Raw genomic sequence first — 26,136 nt, 5'->3', positions numbered from 1 at the left:
CTTGGAGAATGAAACGTCCCTCATTTCCCGTGTTTGGACTAAACCCTACTCCAAACACAATGCAACAAATAAAGATGGCATGACATGCACAAATGCAACAAGCATGCAATCCTAATGCAATGTGACCTAATCATGCAAACATGCAAGGATGAGATGCAAACATGCTACTAGCATACACAATGCGACTAACAACTAGCATACGCAATGCAAGGAAATGAGATGGCATACACAATGCCTAAAACAACATAACATGCACAACACATTGTAACATTGCATACACAATGTACGATGGACTTATACCAAAATGGAGAGGCCTCAGCCGTGCCCAAATCAGTGGCCATGGGATGAAAATGAGACAACTGAAATACATGCAAGCATGCACGAATGCAACGGACCGATCCTAAGGCACAACATGCAGCTCTAACTAAGCATGGTAAAGGGTGAAATATGGCATACAAGCACACATGACACAGCTCTGAAATGGCATAAAAGATGATCCCAAAACATGCGAATATGTCACACAATGCATGCTAGATGGCCCGGGTACCAAAACTAGTGAAGCGGGTTACACTAGAGGTACACAAAGCAATGCACCAATGGCAAAACCAACCCCAAATAGACCCTAGGCAGGTCTGAAACAGTGGGGAAATGGCCTAAAATGATGGCTCGGAATGCAAAGAAATGGAGCTCATTCAATGGTCTGAAAACAAGGCATTCATGCACAACTCTCAAGCACACTTAAAGAGGAGAAAACATGAGGATATGGCATTCACATAGGCTCTGAAATATGATGCAAAATGACCCCGAAGCATGAAAACACCTCAGTATATGCATGCAATAGACCTCAAATCTCAAAGCTAGGCATGGACATTGAACTACAAGCATGCAAAACAAGCATCATCCGACCATGAGACCCAAAAACAGAGCTAGGGCAGTCCAAAATACACACAATATCAGTTTAAGGCATGGCCAAAAAGTGCTAAAAACAAGGGTCAACAAGGCATGCAAAGTAAGCTAGTGAACCATGATTTGCACTACAACTATATGAAGCACATGATAGGTCACCAAACCAGCCAAAAATAGAAGTATGCCATGCCAAAATATGCCCAAAAACCCACTGAAATATAGTCCATTCATGCAAGAATGATGTGTCCCTTTGGAAGGCCATGAAAGGGGTTGTTCTGCACATACATGATGGACGCACAAAATGGAAAAACCACCTCTGGATAGAGGTTATGAGGGTCCTAAAACCAACCAAAAAGGGCCTAGAATGAGGCTAGGAAGCATACAAGTGAAGGGCCCTTTGAAAGGCCTTGAAGAGGATTACTCTACGCCTTGAAGAGGATTACTCTACACATGCATAATAAACACTTTATATGGCGAAATGGGCTCTGGAAAGAGCCTATGCAGACCTTAAAACTCACCAAATAGGGCCTGAAATATGGCTTTGAAACATGCAAATAGGAGCCTCTTTGGAAGGCCAACAAAGCTAGTAAACAAATCAAGGGGTGAGAGGGTCACCCCTCTCTGATTTTGAGGCTCAAAGACACATGTTAGCCACTGAAAATCCGTTGGATTTTAGTGGCTAAAAGGCCAAACCACGGCCAACTCAAATGCTCTAATGCATAGCTCAAAACATGAGGAAGTGAAGCATGCAAGGGGGTAGATGACCCCCAACAGAAAAATGACCTTAACCGAACATGTTTATAAGCTCAAAACAAAATTTTTTTCAGTTTATGATGAAACCCAAAGATGCTTGCAAATAGAGCTAAGATATGAAGCAAAAAGAGTGCTTGAAAGGGAAGAAATGTGTTACCCTTGTAGCACAGCAACTCCAGCAGATCTGGACCAACAATGTGACTCCTTAGCCTCTGACAACAAGCTCCAAAGATGTTTAGATGGATGATGGGGAGGTGTGGTTGTGAGGTGGTAGGCAAAGGGGTCAAGAACTATGGAGTTTGAAGCTTGGAATAGAGGGATATGGAGGAGAGTGTATGTATGACTTAGCCAAAGTGTTCAACCTTTGCAAATGGAGAGGAGAGCCTCTCTTATAGAAGAAGAGGTCCAAAGCTTCTTGGAGAAACCTCAAGCAAAAGGACCAAGCTTCTAAAAGAAGCTAAACCAAAAGGGTCAAGCTTTTTAGGGAAGCTAGACCAAAGGGGTCAAGCTTCCTCAAGAAGCTTGACAAAAGGTCAAGCTTCTCTTAGAAGCTAAGAAAAAAGGGCCAAAACTTCCTTAAGAAGACAAACAATAGGGTTAAATCTCGAAAGATGGGGCAAATGCCTCCCAGCTGGCACAGCTGTATCGCACTCAAAAGGACAAAAAATGAGAAGGCTGGCCGACCAGTTCAAGTGGTCGGCCGACCACTTGCCCTGGTTGGCCGACCGGGGGTCAAAAGGTTCAAGAAGAAAAGGTGGTCGGCCTACCCATATTTGTGGTCTCCCAGGTGAATGCAACACAGTGGTGGTATGGAAGACTAGAAAATGTGGCTCAAAGGTGAGGGAGACCAAGGGGTCAAAAGGGTCAAGCACTAAAGGTGGTCGGCCATACCAAATAGGTGGCCTCCCAGATGAATGCAACACAATGGTGGTATGGGAGACCAAAAATTATGGCCCAAAATTGAGGGAGACCAGTTTCTCGACAAGAAAACTGGCTGGAGGAGAGAAAAAAGTGGTCTCTAAGGAGAAAGCTGGTTTCCAAGGGGAAAAGGTGGTCTCCCACCCTTGTACCACCTTCCTAACAATGAAAATAGGGTCCATGCCAAAAATGAACCCACACCGATGCAAAACGAGGGTTCAGGGGTCAAAACGCGCAGCCGGGTACCCCGAAAACTGACTATCAAGCACCGAAAGTAGCGTGCGACCACGAAGGTGGTCTCCTGGGCCACAATGTCCCTCTAGGGAGAGGAAACAAGGTGTGTGCCAAAAATCGGAGCAAATGGAGGTAGTTAAGCGGTCCTGAACCGAGGCGCGTGGCCGATGGCTTCGAAAACCGAAAATTGGTCTCCAAACGGGAAAAATGGCCTACGACCATGAAATGTAGCCTACGGCCACCGAGAGATGGTCTACGAGACCTCTTCCTCCCTTCGGGAAGAGAAAACAGAACCTGGTTCGCAAACCGAGGTGAAGCACAAAAGAGTCCCGAAGTCCGGAGGCAAGGCTCTCAGCCGAGACTCCGTAACCTCAGAACGAGCACAACATGCGCCATAACCGAGCGCTCAATCGATGACGTCTGAGTCTTAAGGTCGGTCAAAAATGGGGTGTCTACACTAGGCAACAAAGATAAGAATTGAAGCTAAATAACAAGAATAAGGAGGGGTGGCTAATCCCTTCATTTTTGGAGCTTCAAAGCATGATTTTCAGCCCTCTTAAACCTCTGAAAATCAGTATGAATACCAAGGAAAGAGAGTGAAAAGGAGAAGAGTTTAGGTTATGAAATAAAGGTGTAGAAAGAGTAAGCTCTTTCTACCATTTTGGTAACCCTTCAAACTCAACTCCAACACTTCAAACAAGCTCAAAAACAACCAAAACAACAAGAATGATGGAGTAAAGAACAAAAATGAAAGTAAGAAAAGAGAAAGCAAGCTTGCTCTTAGAGCTTCCAACTCAATTTTAATGCACTCTAAGAAAAGAGAAAGCAAGCTTGCTCTTAGAGCTTCCAACTCAATTTTAATGCACTCTGAAGCTTGAATTACACTTCCTCAAGATCGACCAAGGCTTTAGCATGATCAGACAAGGTTGTATATGGTGTGTAGTAATGGTGTAAAGCAAACTAGGTTAGCTCAATGGATGCCTTGCAATGGAAGAAAGAGGAGTCAAGGCTCTCAAGGTGTATATCTCTCTTCTAGATATCTTGTTCAACCCTTAAAACAATCCTAGAGCCTCGGTTTTATAGAATTCAGCTGAAAAGGTGACAAATATCATCAAAAATGGACAGCTGGTGGCCTCCCGCCCAGAACAGTGTTTATTGCCATCAAAGGCCGGCCGGCCATTCATAGCCATGGCCGGCCATCATCAATGCACGGCCGGGCCTTGATGGCCTCCCCTGTTTTTTTGGTTTAAACTCAGCTGAGTGTGAGAAATGGTCCAAAAATGAGACCCAAGGGTTCAAACAAGGTGAATGTTGAAGACGTGAAGTTATTTCGGAAGCCTGATTGATTCCAAATCGCTACAAATTCGTAATTCAACTTCCATCATTGAGCGCACTAAACCAAGCATCCGAGTCTTGCGGGCAGTCAAAAGTGGGGTGTCTACAGCCACCCTTATTAATAGGGAATAAGACTATTAATGTCCTTTAAATTTGAGAAGACACGAGGGATTTTAACCAAGAAAGAAGCATACTTTTAATTTTTCCATATCATGGAGCTTGTGACAATTGAAATATGAAGACGTTGTCTCACAATCGTCTAAAATAAATAAATAAAGAGATGGATTGCGTTATATGGAATTATTAAAAATATATTTCAATGCCTATATGATGGAGTCAACTGAATTCTGTTGATGTCTTATCTTCATTGCGTGCAAGTCCATTTACTTTTAGAAATTTGTTATGAAAGGTTGAAATAATATAGTTGATCACTAGTTTAACCTCATCAAATTGGTTGCAGCAGCATTAAAGTAAAATAAAAAATTTACCTTGGTCACTAATATAGAGTAAGGGAATCAATTTTCAGGTTCTTTCACTCGGAGGTGAGCTCCTTTTATCGGTTAAATTTAGTGTGAGAATATCCTTTCTAAAAGTTAGGTTATTGTAGATGGTTGAATGCTATTTTTCTCCTCATTTTTGGGAGGGTATATTGCTGCATAAGGTGGCTTCAATATAACTAATGACTGAACATGAAAGAGTTACATGAAACCATTAGGGACTTATTTAGCTTTGAAGTTATTATTGATTCTTACTTTTCTGGAAGAACTTTTTCATTATTCTTGGCTTTGTAAAGCATCACAAGTTCATAACTAGTTGGCTATAGTTTTTTTCTTTCTTCAACTGGTTTTTCTGCTTTGAGTATCTTATGTAAGACAAGATTGAGTCACCTTGTTCACGGTTGTCATTATGCATCATGTTCCCCTAATTTTTTTTAAATATTATACTATGTTATTTTGAAGCTGTGAAGCTATTTTTTTTTAATATTAAAAAAATGAGTCTTGGGCATAGAAAGATAGAAATAGAAAGAGTGGGAATGCTTGAGATGTTGTTCCCTTTTGAATTGGAGATGTTTATCCTATGATTTTTGTTAATGCCATGGATGTTGGTAGTCATCATTTCTATACTAATATGTGTACATTTCCATTTGGGGATAATTTCCCCTCTTTGTTTGCTTATGTAAGCTCTTGTTTTCTTAGGAAGGTGATCAAATGTTAACAGATTGTGTTTGGAAGGCTCTTGTGAAATCCTTTGCAAGCCAAATGAAGTTTGCTTTCACTACATCAAGCTTTGTGAAAGAGATATTTACTATTGGGTATCCAAAGCTATACTCCATGATAGAGAATCTTCTAGAAACGTGACACAGATGTCAAAGGAGTTTTACCTGCTATAACCTCGAAAGGAAAAGATCAAATGGTTACTACCATTGAAATATTTCAAACAATTTTCTTGGCCCCTATGTGAGCCACCTGTCAAATCTTGTTAATACTGTGTTTCCAATGTCATGTCATGGAAATGTACCCTCCAAAGAACATATATCTAGAATTATATCATGCACCCAGGGGGAAATTGAAGCTGTTCAGCCAAATGGGCGCTTGACTCTTCTTGTCTTGCGTGAAATCAGCAAAGTCCTGCTTTTGCTTGTTGAGAGAGTTGAATACTAGGTACTTTCCTTTTTTAATTTTATCAAATAGGATTACTACTATTTGAAGAAATTAATGTTTTAGCCTCCTCATCCTTTACAAAGCACCCTTTAATTCAATTCTCCTGGGAAGAGTTGATCCCATGACCTCCCCTAGGGACTATGCTCTTAGGAAAGTCATGTTGCACAACTAGGCTACACCTAGTTAGTTATTTTTACCCTGGGACTGGCCTGATGAATATAGTAGGGCAGTGGAATTAAAATCCTTTTCTCTTTTTTCATGGCAAGAAGTTATTGTTCTCTCACTGTTAGTACTCATTTTTTTTTTTTAAAAAAAAGTATCTTTTTGGGTTGTTGTAGACACCCCATTTTTGACCGCCCTTAAGACTTGGGCACTACTGATGGTTTGCTCGGTGTTGAGAGATGTGCAGGGAAAAGATTTAGTTTCTTCGGCAAGAAGAGAGGCAAATCTTTCAAAACACCTTGCTTAGGGGTTTGAAGTTGAAGAAAAGAGGAGAAGAGGGGAGAAGCCAAGTTGGAGAAGAAGATAGGCAAGAATTGTTAAGAGAGAGTCGAGCAGTCCTTGCTGAATCGGGCTTATTAATCTGCATACTTGGATTTTAGCTATGAGGCCACCACCGTTGGAAAACTTACTTTCGGAGCTTCATTTTGCACTCAAGAATCTCCTAGAGCCATGTCCGGGTGGGGGAGATATGATCAGTTGAAGTCGGGCATCATCCCGGTTGGATCGAATCTGCGCGGCTTCACGAAAAAGGGCATAACTTTTTCCACAGGAGAAATTTTAATGCAAGGTTTGCGCCATTGGAAAGCTAACTTCTGGGGCTTCAATTTGGACACCAACCGGCTGTTTTTTGACCTTACCGGCCATACACCGGCACTATATTTATCCGGCCGGCAATTTATTGTGCCGACCGGCACTTTATTGTGCTGACCGGCAATTTTTGCTAGCCGACGACCTTCCGGAGCATTCTGCAGATTGAGTGGATTCCAGCTGTGCCAGCTGGAATGCACAGAATCGATCCCCCACGCACATGTGTGGTTGTTTTGCACCTTGTGAGCCTTTGAACCCCCCTAACCTTCTAGAAGCTTGAACCCTTTGGCCAAGCTTCTTGGAGAAGCTTGGCCAGCTGTTTTAGCTTCCTCTAGAAGCCTTGCACCCCCCTTGAACCCCTTTGACCCTTTTCCTTTACTTAGCTTGTAAGTTAAGTGCTTCCCTTGCCTTATATAAGCACCTCTCCTCGTCCATTGTTTAGGTTAGAGATTTAAAGCAAAAAAACCAGAGATATACCACATATATCTGATATACATACATACAACCCTCCATCTCTCTCCATATCTCTCTCATTCAACCATCAAATACCCTTGTTCTTGGGCCATTTCTTCATCAACTCATAGCACAAGGCATCCAACGCCCATTCCAGCAGCTTGAGGCTGTCCTCCAGAGGTTAAAAGCTCCCAAACTCGGTCCAAAGGTTGCTAAGGATTGGTTCTACAAGGGTGAGTCCCACTTTCCCTCTTTTGTGCATTTTTTTGGCCTATATCTTAGCTCCTTGTGGTTACATCTTTGGACTCTGACCCAAACTTCAAATCCTCATATTTTGAGGTCCTCTTCATGTTTGATTGAGGACCTCTTGCTGTTTGAGGACAGTAGCTAGCACTCCCTTCATTAGCCCTCTTTATGCCATAATTTTGCATAATATTTTTGGCTTACGTGTGATCTGTTTTGAGGCATGTTATAAACTGTGAAGTTGCTTCTTTTGAGCCCTTCTTCAACATTGAAGAAGGGCTCAACATTTTTTGGATACTCTATGTACTACTTGCTTTGAAATCCATGTGTTAGCCCCGTTTTTGTATGCCATTTTAGCCCTATCTTTGCTTGCTGTTTGGCCATGTCATAAACTGTAAAAATGCTTGTCTCAGGGCTGTCTTGCTTCTGTCTTCATGCTCCATGTCCATATTATGCATGCTTTGTATAGCTGTAAGCCATTTCATGTGCCTAATTTTGCATTTCGGGATTCGTTCCATGCGTTGAGTGTCATTTCGTTATGTTTCGGGGCTGTTTTGCATCACCTATCGCCTCTGAAATTCGCATGAAAATTTTCCATGTTTGTGCCTTTCAAATGCGTTGAAAAGTGGCTTCATTATGCTTAAGTCTTGGACCATGTATCTATGCATGTTTGCATGTCATTTGCCTCCATGCACTTAGCATTTTGGCCACTGTTTTGGGCCTAACTAGAGCTGCCTAATTCATGTTTAAGACCATCCTTTGCTTATTTGCATGCTCACCTTGCATGCTTGATTGTATCGGCATGTTGCATCCTTAGCTCGTATGCCTAAGTTGCATTGCATCTTGCATGTATCACCTTGCCTCTTGAGATGAGTATGATAGAGGTTAGGCCTCCTTGTGTGTTTATTTGGTTTGCATACATTTTGAAATTGAAGTTGCACACTTGATTCTTCGGGCCATCATGCATGGAAATGCGTGATTGGTGGTCCGAGAATTGGGGCACATCCTCCTTTGAGTCATTAACATGATAAGGAATGTGATGGGTGCATAAATTGCTTGAATTGCATTGCCATGCAAGATTTTTCCCTCTGCTGCTGTGAGTTGCAGGTTCTGCAGGAATTTATTGCCGGCCGGCAGTATTTAGTGCCGACCGGCAGTCAATCGACGGCCGGTGGATCTATTTTGTGCCGGTGACTAAATGCTACTGCCGGTGGAAATTCTGCTCAGCCGATGATATCCCCCAGTGTCCTGAGAGGCATCCCTGAGACTTTGGCAGTTTTCAGAGGAGCAGAGCAGGGAAAACAGAGGCAAACTATGCATGACAGTGCGATTCCGAGCCAGTCCCGAGCATGTGTTGCATCTGGCCCTCGCCCCGAGGCGGTTTACTGTTTTTCTTTAGTTTAGTTAGTTTGTTAATTAATTAAGCAATTTGTAATATTTAATTAGCTTGCGTAGTTAATTAATTTGTATTATTATTTTGGTCCCTCCGAGTGAGGGCTTATTTGTAATAAGTGTGCGTGAGTGTGTATATGTCTTCCAACCTCACGTCTTTCTTCCCTTTTATTTACCTGCTTATGATGGTAGACTAGGGCATATTTAAATTAGCATACCTTATGCTATGCATGCGTGCATTCATACATTTGTCTTGCATGCACCAGGCTCGGTACATCACGCTAACTGCATCTGTACTTCAATTCACAAATTGAATATGTGGTAGTTGACCGCATTTCACATGCCATGTTTAGGGTTAGCCGAGCCTGCCTAGATTGCATTTTTGCATGTGATGCATTAGCCATTTTTAAACATGAACTAGGACACGCACATTTTGCTAACTAGTTTACTGTTTTGGCACGGAGTACTAGGTAAGCTTTTATGCTTTAGCATATCGCATGCGTGTGAATGTTAACATGACAGTATGCTTGCCATGCGGCTAAACGCTTATGTGAGATTAAACTGTTTAAATGCCTGTGGGTGAAGGTTGGATTGTCTGAGTTGGAAAAACTCGTTGAAATCCGTATTTTAGCCTACTTGCGGGTAGCAAATTCCAAAACACTTTTTCAAAACAAACGGATATGCAATGCTTATTTCCAAATTAGGCGATCTAGTCTATACTTGTTTGCTGCGCGCATAACATAGTAATTCTAGGCTAATAAATGGAATAAGAACACATAAAGTTTTCAAATACGGATATCACGGTTAGTAGAGGCCGGTCTTCGAACCGGGCGAAAGGGGGTGCTCATAGCTGACCTTCCCCGATCGTACCCAAGCTCCCGAGCCGAGACAACTCCGGTAATGACGGACATGTGGCCCTCGGCACCGAGTCAGGGTTTCCTAAATTCTCCCATAAAAAATATTTAGGTGGCGACTCTGTATCTGGCAAAGCAGTCCATGTTTGGCACTACTTTTTCAAAAATCTGTTTCTCAAAACGATTTGCTAGATTTGGACTCTTTGGTTCAGATTAAGAACCGTGACACAAATCGAGTCCGAACTGTAGCATAAGGTCCCCCCCCCCCCCCCCCCGCGCGGGCACGTTACAGTTGTATTTTAAATTTATCAATCCCATTTGATTATATTTCAGTGCTTGACCCAATTGGAGGAGTTCATTGTTTTTTTGGTTCTCGTCCTTTGAGCCATAGCTGGCTTAATGGACTAGAGCCCTCTATGACATCAAGTAAACAATCAATTAACTAATTTGATAAATTGAGAAAATAGGGCGCTATGCATGCTTGGTTGAGCACTATTTGTCTGGAGATATTTTGGTGAGATGTTTGTATGTGTTTATAATAACTTTGTAGTTATCCATCTTCTAATGTTTCTGTCTAATAGTCTCACCTTCAAGAATATACATCTTCCTTGGATTGGTGTGGTGTTGTTTTAGGACTCTTACACTTTTCCCAAGTTACTTTGATGTGGGAGTGGATGCATAGGATTTGTGGCGTACAATGAAGTTGAGAAATTGTAGGGCAAGTATCAAGGTTAAACTATCAAAGGAAGGAATTAAAATGTGAAAAAGGCATTTTTGGGCCTTGTTATGTAGGGAAATTGATAAAACTTAGGGTTGTCACCTGTTGTAGTGGTTGAGTGTCCCACACCCCTCTTTCTTGAAAGAAAGAGAAGAATAAAACATAAAATTCTATTTAGACCCTATGCTATACCCATGATGTTTAATCTTGTTTAATCTCATGAATGAGAAACTTTGGCCCCCACAAAATTCAGGTTATTCTACCTTGTCCCCCACTTCCTCCATGCCTTTTAACTCATTCCAAATATTTCCAGCTGGCCATAAACTCCTTAGAAACTTATTACTATGAGCTCACCCTAGAGGGTGCTTTTTTCTTTCCCTTTCTCTTTACATATTTCTACATTTCATTAAGTAATCAATAAGTAATGAATCTTTATAGTATAACAAAAGTTAAACATATTCAATTAATAGGGCTTGCCTAAAATAAACCCTCCTGCCAACAGCCACTATTGCCCTGGCAATTGGGCTTGCCTAAACTAAACATCCAAAAGAATTCCCTGTACCACTATTTTCCCTTTTGCAAGTACAGAAGCATTCCCATTACATGTGAGAAATGGGCTTTTGCTTCACTTTTTTGAATAGTGATAAGGACACCTTGTGTCATGGAGTATTCTTATATTGTGTCTTCCTCGGAAGTTATAATGAATTGGTAAAAAAAGATTTGAAAGTTGAGAATGGAAAAGGTTCTGTTTGTAGATTATGCTTTTGTTCTTTCTTGATCAATAAAGAAAGCTTGTATGAACTCATATAGCTTGCCATATTCTGATTAGAGAGTGTGAGTGAACTACGTCAAGGCACAACTGTCCTTTTGAAGTTTCTTCTTGTGATCCTTATTTCTAATTTTTTATTTTTATTGTTTTGCATGAATTGACATAAAACATTGCGGTAGCAGATTTCTACTGGGCCCAAAGCCCGACAAATGATAGGTCCTGCATCTCCAGCACAACTCAAGAACTTTGCATTATGTCAACATCTTCAAGAAATTCATACTCGCATCTCATCTATGATGACCGGACTTCCCACTATCACTTCCGACATATTGTCTCCATCACTAGGTGCCATGTACGGGGTTTCTTGTGACTCGGTGACATCCTTATTCCAAGCCATGCTTGATCGTCTTAAGTCTAGCATCCTACAGATTCATGAATAGAATTTTAGCGGGCTTGATATGGATGCTTCAATGGAAAACAATTAATTTCCTTACTTGGAAGAATTATAGAAATGCATTCTTCACTTTCGTAGCGAATTCCTATCTTGGCATTTGCCTTCTTCGACAAATACTCTCTCTATCGAGATAGAAAACATATGCACTCGGCTCGTCATGAGCATGGTGTAGACTGCCTGAACTCCGCTTTACGCGCGAGGGCGTGAAGTGTAGTTCTAGCTACTACAGTTCGGACTCCTGTCACGGTTCTGAATCTAATCTCACAAAGTGCAATGCAAGACTGATAAATCACCAAAGAGTCTAAATCCGACAAATTGTTTTGGAAAATCGATTTTAATCAAAAAGCACCAAACATGGATTGCTTTGCCAGATTTCAGAGTCGCCACCTAAATGTTTTGTTTTGGGAAATTTAGGAAACCCTGACTCGTGCCTAAGACCATGTGTCCGTCATCACCAAAGTTGCCTTGGCTCGGGAACTTGGGTACGAGAGGGGAAGGTCCTGAAATGAGCACCCCCGCTAGCCCGATCAAAGAACGGCCTCTACTAACATGATATGTTGTTTTTGAAAACACGTGTTCTTATTCTGATTATTAATCTAGAATTACTATGTGATACGCACAACATACAAGTATAGACTAAATCGCTCAATTTGGAACAAAACATTTCATGTTTGTTTTTTGAAATGGTTTGAAGTTGCTACTCGCAAGTAGGATAAGTCGCGGATTTGCCACCCTTAAGTGGGCTTAAAAACATGATGATTTGCCGCTTCAAGTGGGCTTAAAACTCGCATTTTGATGAATTGTTCCAATTCAAGCAATGAAACCTTCATCCACAGGCATTCATGCAGTTAATCAATTAAGCAATTAGCCTCATGGCAAGCATGCTAACATGGCAACATACACATCTCATGCAGTATGCTAAAGCGTAAAAGCTTGCCTAGTACTTTGAGCCAAAAAAGAAGCTAGTTAGTAATCAATGCATGATCCTAGCTATGTCAAGAATGCCTAATGCAACACATGCAAAAATGCAACTAAGATAGGCTCGGCTATTCTAAGATGTCACGTGAATGCAACTTGATAACATGTATTCAAATTGGTATTTGAAATACAATGCAGTTTGTATGATGCGCCGAGCCTGGTGCATGCAAAACAAATGAATGAATGCAAATATGCGAAGCATAAGGATGCTAATTGAAAATGACCCTAAACTAACCATCGAAAGCAGTTAAGTAAAAGGGAGAAAGATGTTGGGTTGGAAGACATTCACACACACACACACACTTATTACAATATTCGCCCTCTCGACGGAGGGTCGGAATAATAAGCTAACTACCTAATCTAAGCTAATTAAACTAATTATTACAAAACGAAGCTAATTAACTAACAAGTTAACTAATTACAAGCACAAATGAATAGCTAAGTGCATTAACTACTTAAGTACAGAACCAAATAGCTAACTAGCCAATCAAAGCAGTTAAAAAGAGCCTTGGGACGAGAAGTGCATGCATGCTAGGTCGCCTCGTTCGGAAATTCATTACTATGTCCCAACTTGCCTCTGTTTGTATTTCGCTTCAGAACACTGCACAAACCTCCAGATAGCTTCTGCTCCAACATGGAGACCTCCAGGAAGGCTTCTGACCACTTAGTGGTGTTGTAGACCACATGTAGACCACCTAAGTATGCTGCAGACTAGAAAAAGTGGTCGGCCAGCTACTTTTTCTTGTCTGCCGACCAGAAAATCCTGCCAAGTTCCAATTTGCAGCAACAGAGAACAAGAAGGGGCACAACAATGTATTTGCAAGGTATGTTGCACAACCACCCTCCCTATCATTTCTCAAGCTCAAGGGAGTGTGATTCTCGACTCTCGGGCCACTAACCAAGCATCGCAATGCACGATGGCCGAGAAGCTAAGTTTGCACAATTCAATGTCAATGAATGCACAAATAACACATAAGGGCCTTAACCTCTATCATGCATGATCAAGAGGGTCGGCGACCGAGAAATGAGGCACGTTTCATCACTTTAAGTATGAAACATCCCTCGTTTCTCGTGTTTGGATTGGCGTTCAATCCAAACACATGCAATGCAGCTCAAGCTTGCCAAGCACAATGCAATGCAACATGAGCATGCAAACAACATGCAATGTAATAACATGCAAACAACATGAAAACATAATGCAATGTAGCAACATGCAAACAACATGCTCTTTTATGAATGCTAGAATGGCATGCACAAGGTTCCAACATATGAACAATGCATGCATTGAAAGTTTAGAAGCTTAGGGCATCAAAGCTAGGAAAGAATATCTCACAAGAGGCATCCAATACAATGTTCAATGGACTTAAACCGAATATGGACAGGCCTAAATCATGCCAAAACAGTGGCCAAAACACTCTAAAATGAGGGCATAAAAGGCAAGATGGTGATGCTCATGCAGTGGCCCATCAACTAAGCATAAGAGCACAACTCTCAAACATGATTAAGAAGTGACAAACATGGAAGTGTGACAACACTATAAGCTCTGAAATCAGGTGTGAAATGATGCCAAATCATCCAAACAACACAAGCATAGCATGCTAGGGACATGAAAACACAAGGCTAGTCAAGCCTATTGCACTACAGCTATGCAACACATGAATCATATGGCAAAGACAACACAAAACAGTCCTAGAACATGTCAAAATGTTGCTAAGACATGCATGGACTAGAGCTGACACATGCTAGCATGAAGACATGAAGCATGGAGTATACAAGGCCAATGACGAAGGTTATACTGCACCTACCAAAACCAAGCATGAGATGACTTTACCAACAAAAATCAGAGTTGTAACATGGTAAAATGAGACCAAATACACACTGAAATGGTAGCCTAAAGGCCTAGGCAAGATGGCATACACATCGGCTCATACTAAAGGCGTAAAGCACCAACCCTCCAAAGCATTGAAAGAGTGAAAGATGTGAGTGTATGACAATGAAACATGCTCTAAAATCATATATCAAATGATGCTAGATCATGCAAATAGCCCAAGCAATGCATGCTAGTGAGCAAGAATGAACTATGGCTATAAAAAGCAAGGCATGCATGACCCAAAACACTTAAAACAGAGCTTAAGCATGGCAAAAACATGAGTAAAATCTTGCTAGAGTTGAGCCAAAAACATGCTAGAATGATGGTCAAAAGCATGATGCATGTTAGGCTAGTGAAGAGGATTGCACTACAAGTGCAAGGAGCATGCAAGAGTTAATCAAACCAACCCTAGACAGAGGTATATCATGCTGAAATAAGGTCTAAGACATGCTAAGATGGAGCCAAAACATGCTAGAAAGACATGCTACTTTAATGAGCTACAAGTAGGATTACACTACACATACAAGAAGCATGCAAGGGGTGACCAAGATAGCCAAAAACAGAGTCATGACAGGTCTAAAAGGTCATAAAAAAGTGCTCAAACAAAGCCTCAAGAAGATAGAACTACATGCTCTTTTGATGAGCCATCAACACAAGCACGCGAGAGAAGAGAAGGAGGGACAACCCCCTCCTATTTGGGGCCTCAAAACCAGGTTTCCACCACTGAAATTCCTCTGAGCTTCAGTGGTAGGAAGGCCAAACAAAGGTGATTACAAAGGCCTAAAGTGATGGCCCAAAACAAGGCCAAACAAGGCACAAAAGAGGGTAGAACACCCCCAACACCCAAGGAGCCTCAAACAAACATTTCAAATACTTAAAAAAGAAGCTTTTTACAGTTAAGAGTCAAGTCAAAATAAGCATGCAAAGGTGGCCTGGTAAGCAACTACAACAAGGCTTTAAATGGATTAGTGACTCACCCTTGAAGAATCAAAGCAAGACAGAAACTTCTAAGGCAAAAACCAAGCATTGAGCTTCAAACAAACCTCCAAGAACCTCAGCTCAAGAATGAAGGTATTTCACTTCCTGTTTGTGTGCAAAAGTGTGAAGAAATGGCACTTTCAAGCACAAATATGTAGAGAAAGGATGAAGCATAGAGATAGATGATATGTATATGCCCTAAGTAATTTTTTGAACCTAAAGAAAGAGGGAGGAGGCTCCTTTTTATAGAAAAACATGCATCAAGCTTGTTCAACAAGCTTCAAGCTTGAATCAATCCCTTCATACATGTGTATGGAGGATGCTTTCTGTGCCCAATAGCTGGCATGAAAAATATCTGCAGAAAGTGCAGGAAAGTTGTCGACCAGTTGAAGTGGTTGGCCAGCTACTTGCACTGGTCAGCCAACCAGAAAAAGTGGTTTGCAGGAAGAGAAAATGGTCAGCAAGGGGGAGGAGTGGTCTGCACAGAGAAAGCAAGATGGTGGCATGGCTGCCGACCACTTTTGGTGGGCCACAGACCACCAAGACCAACTAGCCGACCAGAAAACTGGCTGGCAGGGAAGAAAAGTGGTCGTCAAGGAGAGAAACTGGTCTACACCCCTTATTCTACCCTCCAAGTAAGGAAAACAAGGTTTGGTTCAAAACTAAACCAAAAGGGAAGCAAGACAAAAGTTCGCGGGACAAGGCATGCAGCCGGAAAAGTATTGTACGACTACAAAAAGTGGTCTACAAGACCTCTCTCTCCCTCCAGGCAAGGTCAACAAGGCATGGTCCAAAAACTAAGCCAAGAGGAGAACGTAAAGAAATTTCGAGACAAGGCACTCGGCCGAAGGCTCCGGAAACTGGAAACTAGCCTACAAGAGGGAAAAGTAGTCTACGACTACAAGAAGTGGCCTACAAGCCTCTCTCTCCCTCCAGGCAAGGTTAACAAGGCATGGTCCACAAACCAAACCACAACATAAAGAGTTCGAAGGCCCGAAGGCAAGGCACTCAGCTGAAAAATCTGGAAACTCGAAACGAGCACAATAAAGCACAATCATCGAGCGCTCAAACAATGATGTCTAAGTCTTAAGGTCGGTCAAAAATGGGGTGTCTACAGTTGTCCCTCTTTGACAGAACTCGGAAGTCAAGAAGTGACGGGAGTGAATGTCAAAGCCCAGAGACGACCCATTTTTGACAAGGCCGAAGACTCAGACAAACAGGCAAGATAACAAAGAGATGTGCCCCGCAGGCAGGAGCAAAATGCAAATGACATGCACGATGCAGAACATTACTTATGATTATGCAAAGAAAGCTGTAATGAAGCAATTATGCAAAATAAATGCAACATTTTAAGCGAATGAATAAGAAACAACAGTCTCACACATTCCAACAGAAATGATGTGAGAAAATTATACAATTCTCACTGCGTCTCACGCGGAGAAGGCTAAAAGCGACTACCGAGAATACCTGGAGTCTCAAATCAAACACCTCCCAGCGTATCAAACGTAAAAGGAGAAAGACTGTGCAAGAAAGCGCAGTCATCCAAACGCGTGTCAAACACGAGAGGAGAAAGGTATGTCCAGACGCGTGTCAAACGCGAATGGAGAAGGGTAGCAGTTAAACTGAGCCGGAACTTCTCTTGAATGAATCGTACATACAATATCGTCTGGTTTCACCAACTTCAAATGAACCGTACATACAATATCGTGCCTACACAAAAGAGAGATTTTGACAAGTACAATATAACAGGAGCACATGACCAATGCTATATCAAGATACAATTTCAATACAAGATAAACGCGTGCACATATGATGTCGATGGAAAGGTGCATAGCAATGCAAGTGAAAAGTGCATAACAATGCAAGTGAAGTGTGCATAACAATGCAAGTGAAGTGTACATAACAATGCAGGTGGAACAGTGCATATCAATGCAAGTGAAAGGTGCATAACAATGCAACTGGAATGTGCATAACAACGCAAGTGAAGAGGTGCATAACAATGCAACCGAAGCGCGCATAACAATGCAAGTGAAAATGTGCATAACAATGCAACTGAACGTGCGTGACAACGCAAGTGAAGAGGTGCATAACAATGCATCTGGAACGTGCATAACAATGCAAGTGAAAAGGTGCATAACAATGCAACTGAATGTGCATGACAATGCAAGTGAAGAGGTGCATAACAATGCATGTGGAACGTGCATAACAATGCAAGTGAAAAGGTGCATAACAATGCAACTGAATATGTGTGACAATGCAAGTGAAGAGGTGCATAACAATACATATGGAACGTGCATAACAATGCAAATGGAAAGGTGCATAACAATGCAAGTGAAAAGGTGCATAACAATGCAAGTGAATGTGCGTGACAACGCAAGTGAAGAGGTGCATAACAATGCATGTGGAACGTACATGACAACGCAAGTAAAGTGTGCATAACAATGCAAGTAACGTGCGTGACAACGCAAGTGAAATGTGCATAAAAATGCAAGTAACGTGCGTGACAACGCAAGTGAAGTGTGCATAACAATGCATTTTTAGTGCAGCTCCAAAAGCATGTTTGAAGCAAAATGCCGAATAAGGAAATACAAGTCTTAACAAGACCAATTCAAAAGCAACCTCCGATTTACCTCTCGGAGGGGTGACAATGTTCTTAAAAAGGATACACCTTGCTCTTGACGAGTGACGATGAGTCGTGCATCGAAGACGTGAATCAAAGTTCTTGCGGGGACATTTCGAGTCAAAAATAGTGAACTTTTCTTGCACTTTCTCGAGAGCCAAGGACTTCAACCAGTCTGAAAACACTCAGGGAGGACAATGGGACCCTGAAGACCACCCAGAAGGGCTGCCGACCACCTAGACCAGCTGCAGACCACTTGTTGACCATGTAAGTGGTCGGTCGAATAGAAAAATTGGTCGGCCGACCAGTTTAGCAAAATTGGGGTAGTTTGGTCTTTTGAGGTTCGGCCTTTTAAGTACACAACTTCAAATCACTTTTGGTCACACACCCATTGCTGAAAAACACTTCTCTTTGCTCCTAGGCACTTTTCTCTTTCAGATCCACACTTTAAACGCGTATTCCAAAGGCCCCGTGAAGTTGATTCGCAAAAAACTTTCGATTTTCTTCGTTTTGAACCGATCAGAATTTGTTTTCGAAGCTTTTTTCTCCATTTTCACCATTTGAGGTATGTTTTTCTTGAAGTTTAGCACCTTTTCCCGGGCTTTGACTTTCTTTGACTTTTTCTCTTCCTGAGAGTTGACTTTTGTTGACTTTTTGCGACTTTAGCTAATTTCGCTCATTTTTACTTATTTTGCACCTTTTTTCAGATGGCTGACCACATCCCACACGATGGAGGTTCTCTGCGAGTAGAGGACGAGCTTGACATCATGCCATTGCCACCCAGGATTCGGCCTTTCGACCCGGAGAGGTACCACCCTCAGGAGCACGTACTACCACCGAGCACTTTTCGCCATTTCACAAATTTTGCACAACGAGCACTCGCAAATTTACTACTACGGGAGCCGGAGTCTCACTTGTCTCATCACGCGCGCGAGGTGCGTACTTCACTTTTACATTTCTGCGATGTATTTTGCATTTCTTGCACACTTCATGCTTTCGCTATGTATTATATTTGCTCGTTCTGAACACATTTACATATACAGTGCTTCTGCTCGTTCTGAACATAACTCACAACACAGCATCCGGTTCATTTGGCACACAGCTCATACATAGCATTCTATTCATTTGGCACGCAGCTCACAACACAATACTCTGTTCATTTGGCACACAGCTTACACAGAGCATTCTGTTTATTCTGAAACTGAATACATCTGTTCATTTTGAACACAGGAATCTTCCCGTTTCATCTGGGGGCACGGATCGATCATAGCGAAGGAGTGGTATATGGAGCTCCGAGATGGTGTTCGACATATTGTAGATGAGGCAGGGTTCGGCCCATTTTGCATAGGGTTGTCGCGTCTTCAAGCGAGCAGGACCCTCATGGGTGCACTTGTAGAGAGATGGTGAGACACCACCAACTCCTTCCATTTCTCTGCTACCGGGGACATGACGATGACCCCGTACGACTTTTCGATGCTGACGGGCCTCGACATGGGAGGTCGACCGATCCCATATGACTTCGATATGGGTGAGTGGGAGGCATCCTAGATCTATCTGCTCGGAGCCCATCCGCTGGTCTACAGATCATCATGCATGGTCAGGTACACCTGGTTTACAAAGCAGTACAGAGGGACTACGCCCGAGACTGTTGAGGCCATGGAGCAGTATGCCCGGGGATTCCTAATGTTCCTTCTCGGGACCACACTATTCTCTGACAGGGGGAACACGGTCGGGCTATATCTCTTGAGTGCTCTAGTAGACCTGTCGCAGGTCCGGCACTTTGATTGGGGTGGCGCTGGCCTTTACTGTTATATGAGTGCGACCTCCTGCGGTGGGGGAACATAATAGGTGGCTACTAGAGAGCCTGGGAGGTACCTTCTGCCCTCTTGATTTACATTTCTACTTTTCAATATCTGTACACTGCACATGGCACACATTGCACACATTACATTCTGTACTCCGCATTCTGCACTCAGTATTCTGTATTTTCTATACATTCTGTATTCGCATTCTGCATTTTCTATACATTCTGTATTCACATTCTGCACTCAGCATTCTGTATTTTCTATACATTCTGTATTCTGACTGCCACTGTCTTGCCTTTCACAGTTGTGGGTTTGCGTTTACTTCCCGACACTTGCCCCTAATCCAGAGGTCGAGGCACCACTCGAGGTGCCATACTCGCGCAGATCGAGGGTCGATGCCGACCCAGGCCCCGGGAGACATTGCCATATCTCCGACAGTATTTTGACATAGTGCGAGCGACCGAGGCAATCCAGAACTCTCAGTTCTTCATGCTTTCAGCTTTGATTCATCTTGCATATTTACGACAGCTAATCAATTTGTGCACTTGCTATCCGCAATCACCTAGCAGCCTTGGACAGCGATGCCAGGGTTTGCTCGGTTCCAGTTCGCTGGGGCATGGGGCACCTCCCGGTACTGGATTTTGTTTGAGGGACCAGTTGGTAGAGCCTGGTGTCTCGGGGAGTGCTTTATGCACCAGACACAGGGCTATCCCACTCAGGAGATCCCTTTACCACCTCCACTGGACATGCGATCCACAGAGAGTCTCACTGCCCAGGAGGTTAGCGACCTTATGCTGGGTGCTAACGCAGTCCTCTTCCATGAGGAGGAGGAGTACGCGACTTATCTTCACACATACCTGATGCCCCCACTGACAGGCGTTCACACCCCCATGAGGAGAGCTGTTGACATCCCTTCATCGAGCCGCGCCCGAGCTATAGACATCCCCTCGACTAGTAGGGCCAGCACTTCGAGAGGTAGGACTAGGGGGATGCCCCAAGCTTGGCAGTGTACTGGGTGGCCAGATCCTCCGACCGAGCTAGCAGGGTGGCGGTATGGAACACCTTACCGGATTCCACTGGAGGCTCCATTGTCGGATCATCGATATGTTAGTGCCGCTGACTCACCACCGGTATGCCTCATAGCTTTCATCTATCATTCAGATATTTAGACATCCATTCATTCACTGATGACTTGAACTTGCATCTACAGCCTCCCAGAGGATATGTTCAGGGGTTGCTCAAGGAGATGGCCTCACTCGAGTTTATGGTTTTGAGGAGAAAGACGATACTGCACTCCTACGGCATCCCGGTACTTTCCAGTTTCCTTGTATTTATCATACCCTTGCTGATATATCTAAATTGAGCATTCACTGTACTGATTCGCTGTATGTGTAGATCACATACGATACATCACATTCACACACTATATCTGCATGCACTCACTCCATGCACCATACTTGCATCTGATATACATACCCTGGCTGATGTATTCAAACTGCCTTTTCAGGTGACATCTGTACAGCCCGGGCCACCCAGGTCTTCTCGAGTAGCAGGGAGAGGTATCCCGACACGTGGCCGACGAAGGCGTCGAGCGCCTGCCAGACATGATGACGAGTCTAGCGAGGAGGAGGAGTCAGCATATCCTCAGTCAGAGACATCCGCGGGCAGAGGTGATGACATCGATTCAGGTTCTGAGGGTAGAGACGACGCCGAGGAGGATTCCGAGGATGGCGGCTCCGGTTCAGACGAGGGTGTCAACGGCGGTGGCATAGAGGCTGATCAGCCGAAGAGGGTGAAGAAGGCCTCTCGATCTTGAGCCAGATAGCACCGGCACAGTTGTTTTGCTTTGTTTTCTTTTTACTAGTAGTTATAGTACATTGTACAGCGTTAGGCAGTTTTATTTTCCTTAAAACTTGTACCTTGTTGTAAAAAGAAACCATGATGGAATGAAAACAACTTTTTGTTCAGAAAGTGTTGCATTTGTATTCTAAGCATCGGATCGCATCATTTTGCACAAAAATGAGATTGATGAAAAATGAACATCCGTGTATTGCCAAGTCAGGTAGTGAACCAACGTAACAAACTAAACAACTTAACTCAAAAAGCAACAGCAAGACCCTAACAAGTTTACAACTCGATAAGCAAAGAGCAACAACTCGATAATCAAAGAGTAACAACTCGATAACCAAAGAGTAACAACTCGATAAGCAAAACTTAACAACTTGATAAGCAAATGCATATTGGGCAAACAAAGCAACTGGACGCATCCAAAACAAGAGTAAACCCAGACCTTCAACACTCTCAACACATAGAAAGGCTAGGGACTCTCTGTTGGAGACAAGAAATGACTGCAAACCACATTTTTGCTCACTGCCGACCACTAACATAGCTTGCCGACCACTTTTATGGTTTGCAGACCAGAAAATGTGGCTGGTCGACCAGAAAAAGTGGTCGGCCGACCAGTTAGCCTGGGGACCTCTAGATTTTTGCACTTGTCCTCTAAACAGTGCCTTATCCTCCATAAAGGCTCCAGCTTCGAGATTTCCTCATTTAAACTCCATTTCTCCTCCAAATGGAAGCATTTCTTGTTCAAAACCTCACAAATTGGATTGCTAACTTGGATGGCTCAGAAAAGCTGAATTTCCGAGGCTTCAGAATAAATGCACTATTCACGTTGAGCCGCACCCCGCTGCGTTTTCCGTTCCTTCATGCCACAGCAAGATGTTAGAATCCGGTAACTCATATTTTTAACTTTAGTGGACAAGAGATATGTCCCACTTTCGAAGACTTCCAAGCTTCGATGGAATCTCTGCGTGATGAAGAGATCTTGCCTCAATTCCGTTTTGGCCACGTCCAAGCCTTAGGATGGATGTGTGGGCTTACTTTGCATGACGCTCGGTCATTGATTTACGACGGGGAGCTGGACATTCCGAGTTTGATTCGTCAGTTTTTTGATGCCGATGACCGCGGTGATCATGACTGGCAGTGTTTTCAGCGACATGCGCTTTGCTTGTGCATGTTGTCTTATTTCTTACTTACCCCAGGCTCAGGTGGATCTAGTGTCCATTTGATTGAAGTTGCCGAGGGCTTGAAAGAGGGCAAGAGCTGTATTGCCATGACACTAGCCGAGACATTGATGGATTTGGATGCTTTCCATCGCTGAGAGACGACTAGATTCGCGGGGAGTCCGCTACTGCTACAGGTAATGTTTCCCACCCTATCTCGCATATATTTCTCACATCACTCGGCCCTCAGGCTCGTTTTTCTCTCAAAACCCCTTTCTCACTTTTCTCTCCATGTACACCTCTCTATTCTTTAATCTCCCATTTTTTATCCCTCCCCAGATATGGTTGATGGATAAGTTGAAGGTTGTGGACTCATGCCCAGCATATTCAGCTCGCAGCTATTTCTCCTGGCGACGTCTAGTCGATGCCCCTGATAAGGGATGGTGGTGCGAATGGATATGCAGCTTGTCCGCAGCCAACATTGCTTGGCGCTGCCCTTGGCTCAATTTACCGACGATGAGCTACAGTATGACTCGCCAGCCCAGGATTCAATTGATCGGCCTGACACACTGTGTCTTTTACTTCCCATTCTAATTCTAGCGCCAGTTCGGACATGATCAGACTTGTCCAGAAGAAGGGATAGAGTACCCTGCTGCATTTCCGGTCCGAGGCATACAGCTAACTCAGTATGCCACAGCATGGAGGATGAGAGAGCTCCTGGTCCTCGCTCCCACTTTCAGTTGCACCCTCTCTGATGAGTGCATAGCTTGGCTCAATGCAGAACCAGAGGAATTTCTTCCTCGTCGTTTTCATTAAAATTTTGAAAATCTCGATTAATGCAATAAATTAAAGACACAGAAAAGTACTCGGAAGCCGCAGCCGTACCATTCTCATTAATAACATCCAGTCCACCTGATTCCTCTGTTACAACAAACTCAAAGGAAAAAGAAAAAGACGACCTGGACAGGACAGTGGCATCCGGGTTATCACCTCTAAGAATACCGAACATAGACTCAGACGAGCTGGAACCTGATTTCGACTCCACAGACTCAGTGGAATTAGATTCCGGCTCACTACCTGACTCGGTGTTGCTCGATAAAAAGCCCTCCTTGTATTGCTAGACGAGGGAGGGTGCGATGGATGCATCAAGAATGCCTGAAGATGGGCCCATAGCCGCTTCATTCCCGATCATGGAAACTGAGAAGTTATCCCCCAAGCACTCTGGTACGATCTGAGGATCTGAGAGTAGACAAGCCAGTGCTACCCCCATCTCAATTTCTATGCTCTTAGAATCCTCCTCGTTGCACCGCTCAGCCTCAGCTGGTGGGTCTGTCTGCTCTTCAACAACTTCATCCCCGGGCAATTGCAAGTCAAAGAAAATCTCAAATCCCGGTAAGCGCCGCCTGTCTGTATTTAGCCATGGCTTTGGGAAGTTGCAGAACGGGAAGTCTTCCACTTCCCGGACAAAGCGTCCGTTCAGGGTACCCTGGATAGGTCGGTGCATCAACTCATAATGCTTCCCGGCCGGCTTTGCCCTGGCTCTTCCGGCCATCTCCTTTGCTTTTCTCGCCCAATCCTCTTTGGTAGGCAGATAACCTAAGCCAAAGGTATATGGGTTATGCGGCACTTCGACCGATGTTGCAATGCCTTTCCGACCACTTCGCCCTAATCCCATCCCGGGGATGTGCTGGAGCTTGTTCATAAGGTAGACAGACTATGCACTGACGTATAGCCCCTCATCAGTAGCTAGAATGTTCTGTACAACCCGGGCCTCAGCTAGGGTGAATCCTGACAAAAATACATCTTCCGAGCCATGCTCAATCTCCAGAACTGGTTTGGAAACCTCCGGCGGCGGATGTATTGAAGAATTTCCAAAAACGATTGCTACCCCCTTCCCGTGGGGGTACTTCAGCATTTGGTGCAGGGTGGAAGAGACAACCTTCACCTGGTGTAGCCATGGCCACCCTAGGAGTAGACTGAAGGTTACGGGAACATCCAAGACATGAAAATCAATATCCTGTTGCCCCGGACCAACCTGAGTCCGAATCTGTACAGTCCACATCACCTCTCGGCTGGTATATCATAGGCCCATATCACCTGGGCAGTAGGCACAAAATCCGCGGGCTTCAACCCAATAGCATATGTCGTTCTCGATAGACACACATTGCTAGCAGATCCTGCGTCAACAAGGACTACCAGTTTTCATTTCTTTCTACACTCAACAAAGATATAGAGCGGTTTGTTATGATCTGAGCCCTCAGGTGGCTGTTCCTTATCAGTGAAGGACAACGTCAAGGAAACTCCTCCCGGGAAAACCAACCCTACCAACTGCTCAGGAGTTGTAGCGATTAAAAGTTTAGCCCTGTCCATTGCAGAAAGGACAGCTTGTCTGCGAACTCTTGAGGCCATAAGCAGTCCCCAGATGGAGATGTTTGCTTGGATTTTCTTAAGCTGTTTCAGTACAGCCTCATCCTCGAGCAGTTTTTCTTTCTGCCTCTCCACTTCTTTGTCATTTTTGGACGCCTCCGGTTGATCCAAATGTGGGGGCTTGAAGTACCGCCCACTTCTGGTCATATGGTCAACCTCCTCAACATACCGGGTATCACCTGGTTGGTTCTGCCCCCAATCTTCGTCAGTGTGGGCAAGACATAAGTCGTCGTCTTCCCACCACATCCCGTCGGCAACCGACAGACAACTATCCGGTTCCATTGCAACTGTTCCTATGCTCACAACACATTCTGTCCCCGTAGGGGCTTTGGCCTTTCTAGCCCTCTTAAGATCTTTGATCTTTTCTTGCTCAAGTCGCTTCAATGCAGCCTGCTGTTCAGTGTCCACGGCACTCAAATTGCCCGGATCCCGAGCAAAATTATTAACACCGGTGCTCTCTGGCGATGCTTTCTGATTCTCGGCCATTCCGGCCACTGTTGATATCCCAGCTCCCGATTGCCCCTGTTCTGGCTAAAGTTCTTCAACAACATCTGGCTAGTCGCTGAGCCACCTAGTATTCTCTACGTATCCATCCAAGTCGAACCAGTTGATGTTCACATCCCCTGAGTCTTGCTCTTCAAAGAACTGTAGATTTGCAATGTCCTCTTCCAGTTCTGCTAGGTCATCTAACCCTTGACTAGGTCCATCCTCCCGAACCACACTGATCTTTGCCCCAACTGGCAACTCTATCCTCGTCTTAGCCTGGTCTGTTGATGTGATGTAACCACTCGGGTTATACGCAAAGCCCGCAGACCCCTCAGGCTCTGAATCATCATTTCCATCTGCCCCCAAAGTCATCCCGATTCTGTCTTCGATAGTCACCACTACCGGTTCAGGTTGGGTTTGGGAGGTGCTCAACATGCACAAGTCTGTGCTGTCCGGGACGAACACCT

At 43.7% G+C, this 26,136-nt stretch overlaps 1 pseudogene; it reads left to right on the top strand.

Moving 5' to 3' along the window:
* The first annotated feature begins 5,241 nt into the window (after positions 1–5,241).
* The window catches only part of LOC114322966 (conserved oligomeric Golgi complex subunit 5-like), a 43,441-nt pseudogene continuing 22,546 nt past the window's right edge, over positions 5,242–26,136 (top strand).

This window comes from Camellia sinensis, chromosome 7 (genome assembly GCF_055761805.1).
Source record: "Camellia sinensis isolate YWXY chromosome 7, ASM5576180v1, whole genome shotgun sequence".
Lineage (NCBI taxonomy): Eukaryota > Viridiplantae > Streptophyta > Magnoliopsida > Ericales > Theaceae > Camellia > Camellia sinensis.
This window is presented reverse-complemented; position numbering and strand designations above follow the sequence as displayed.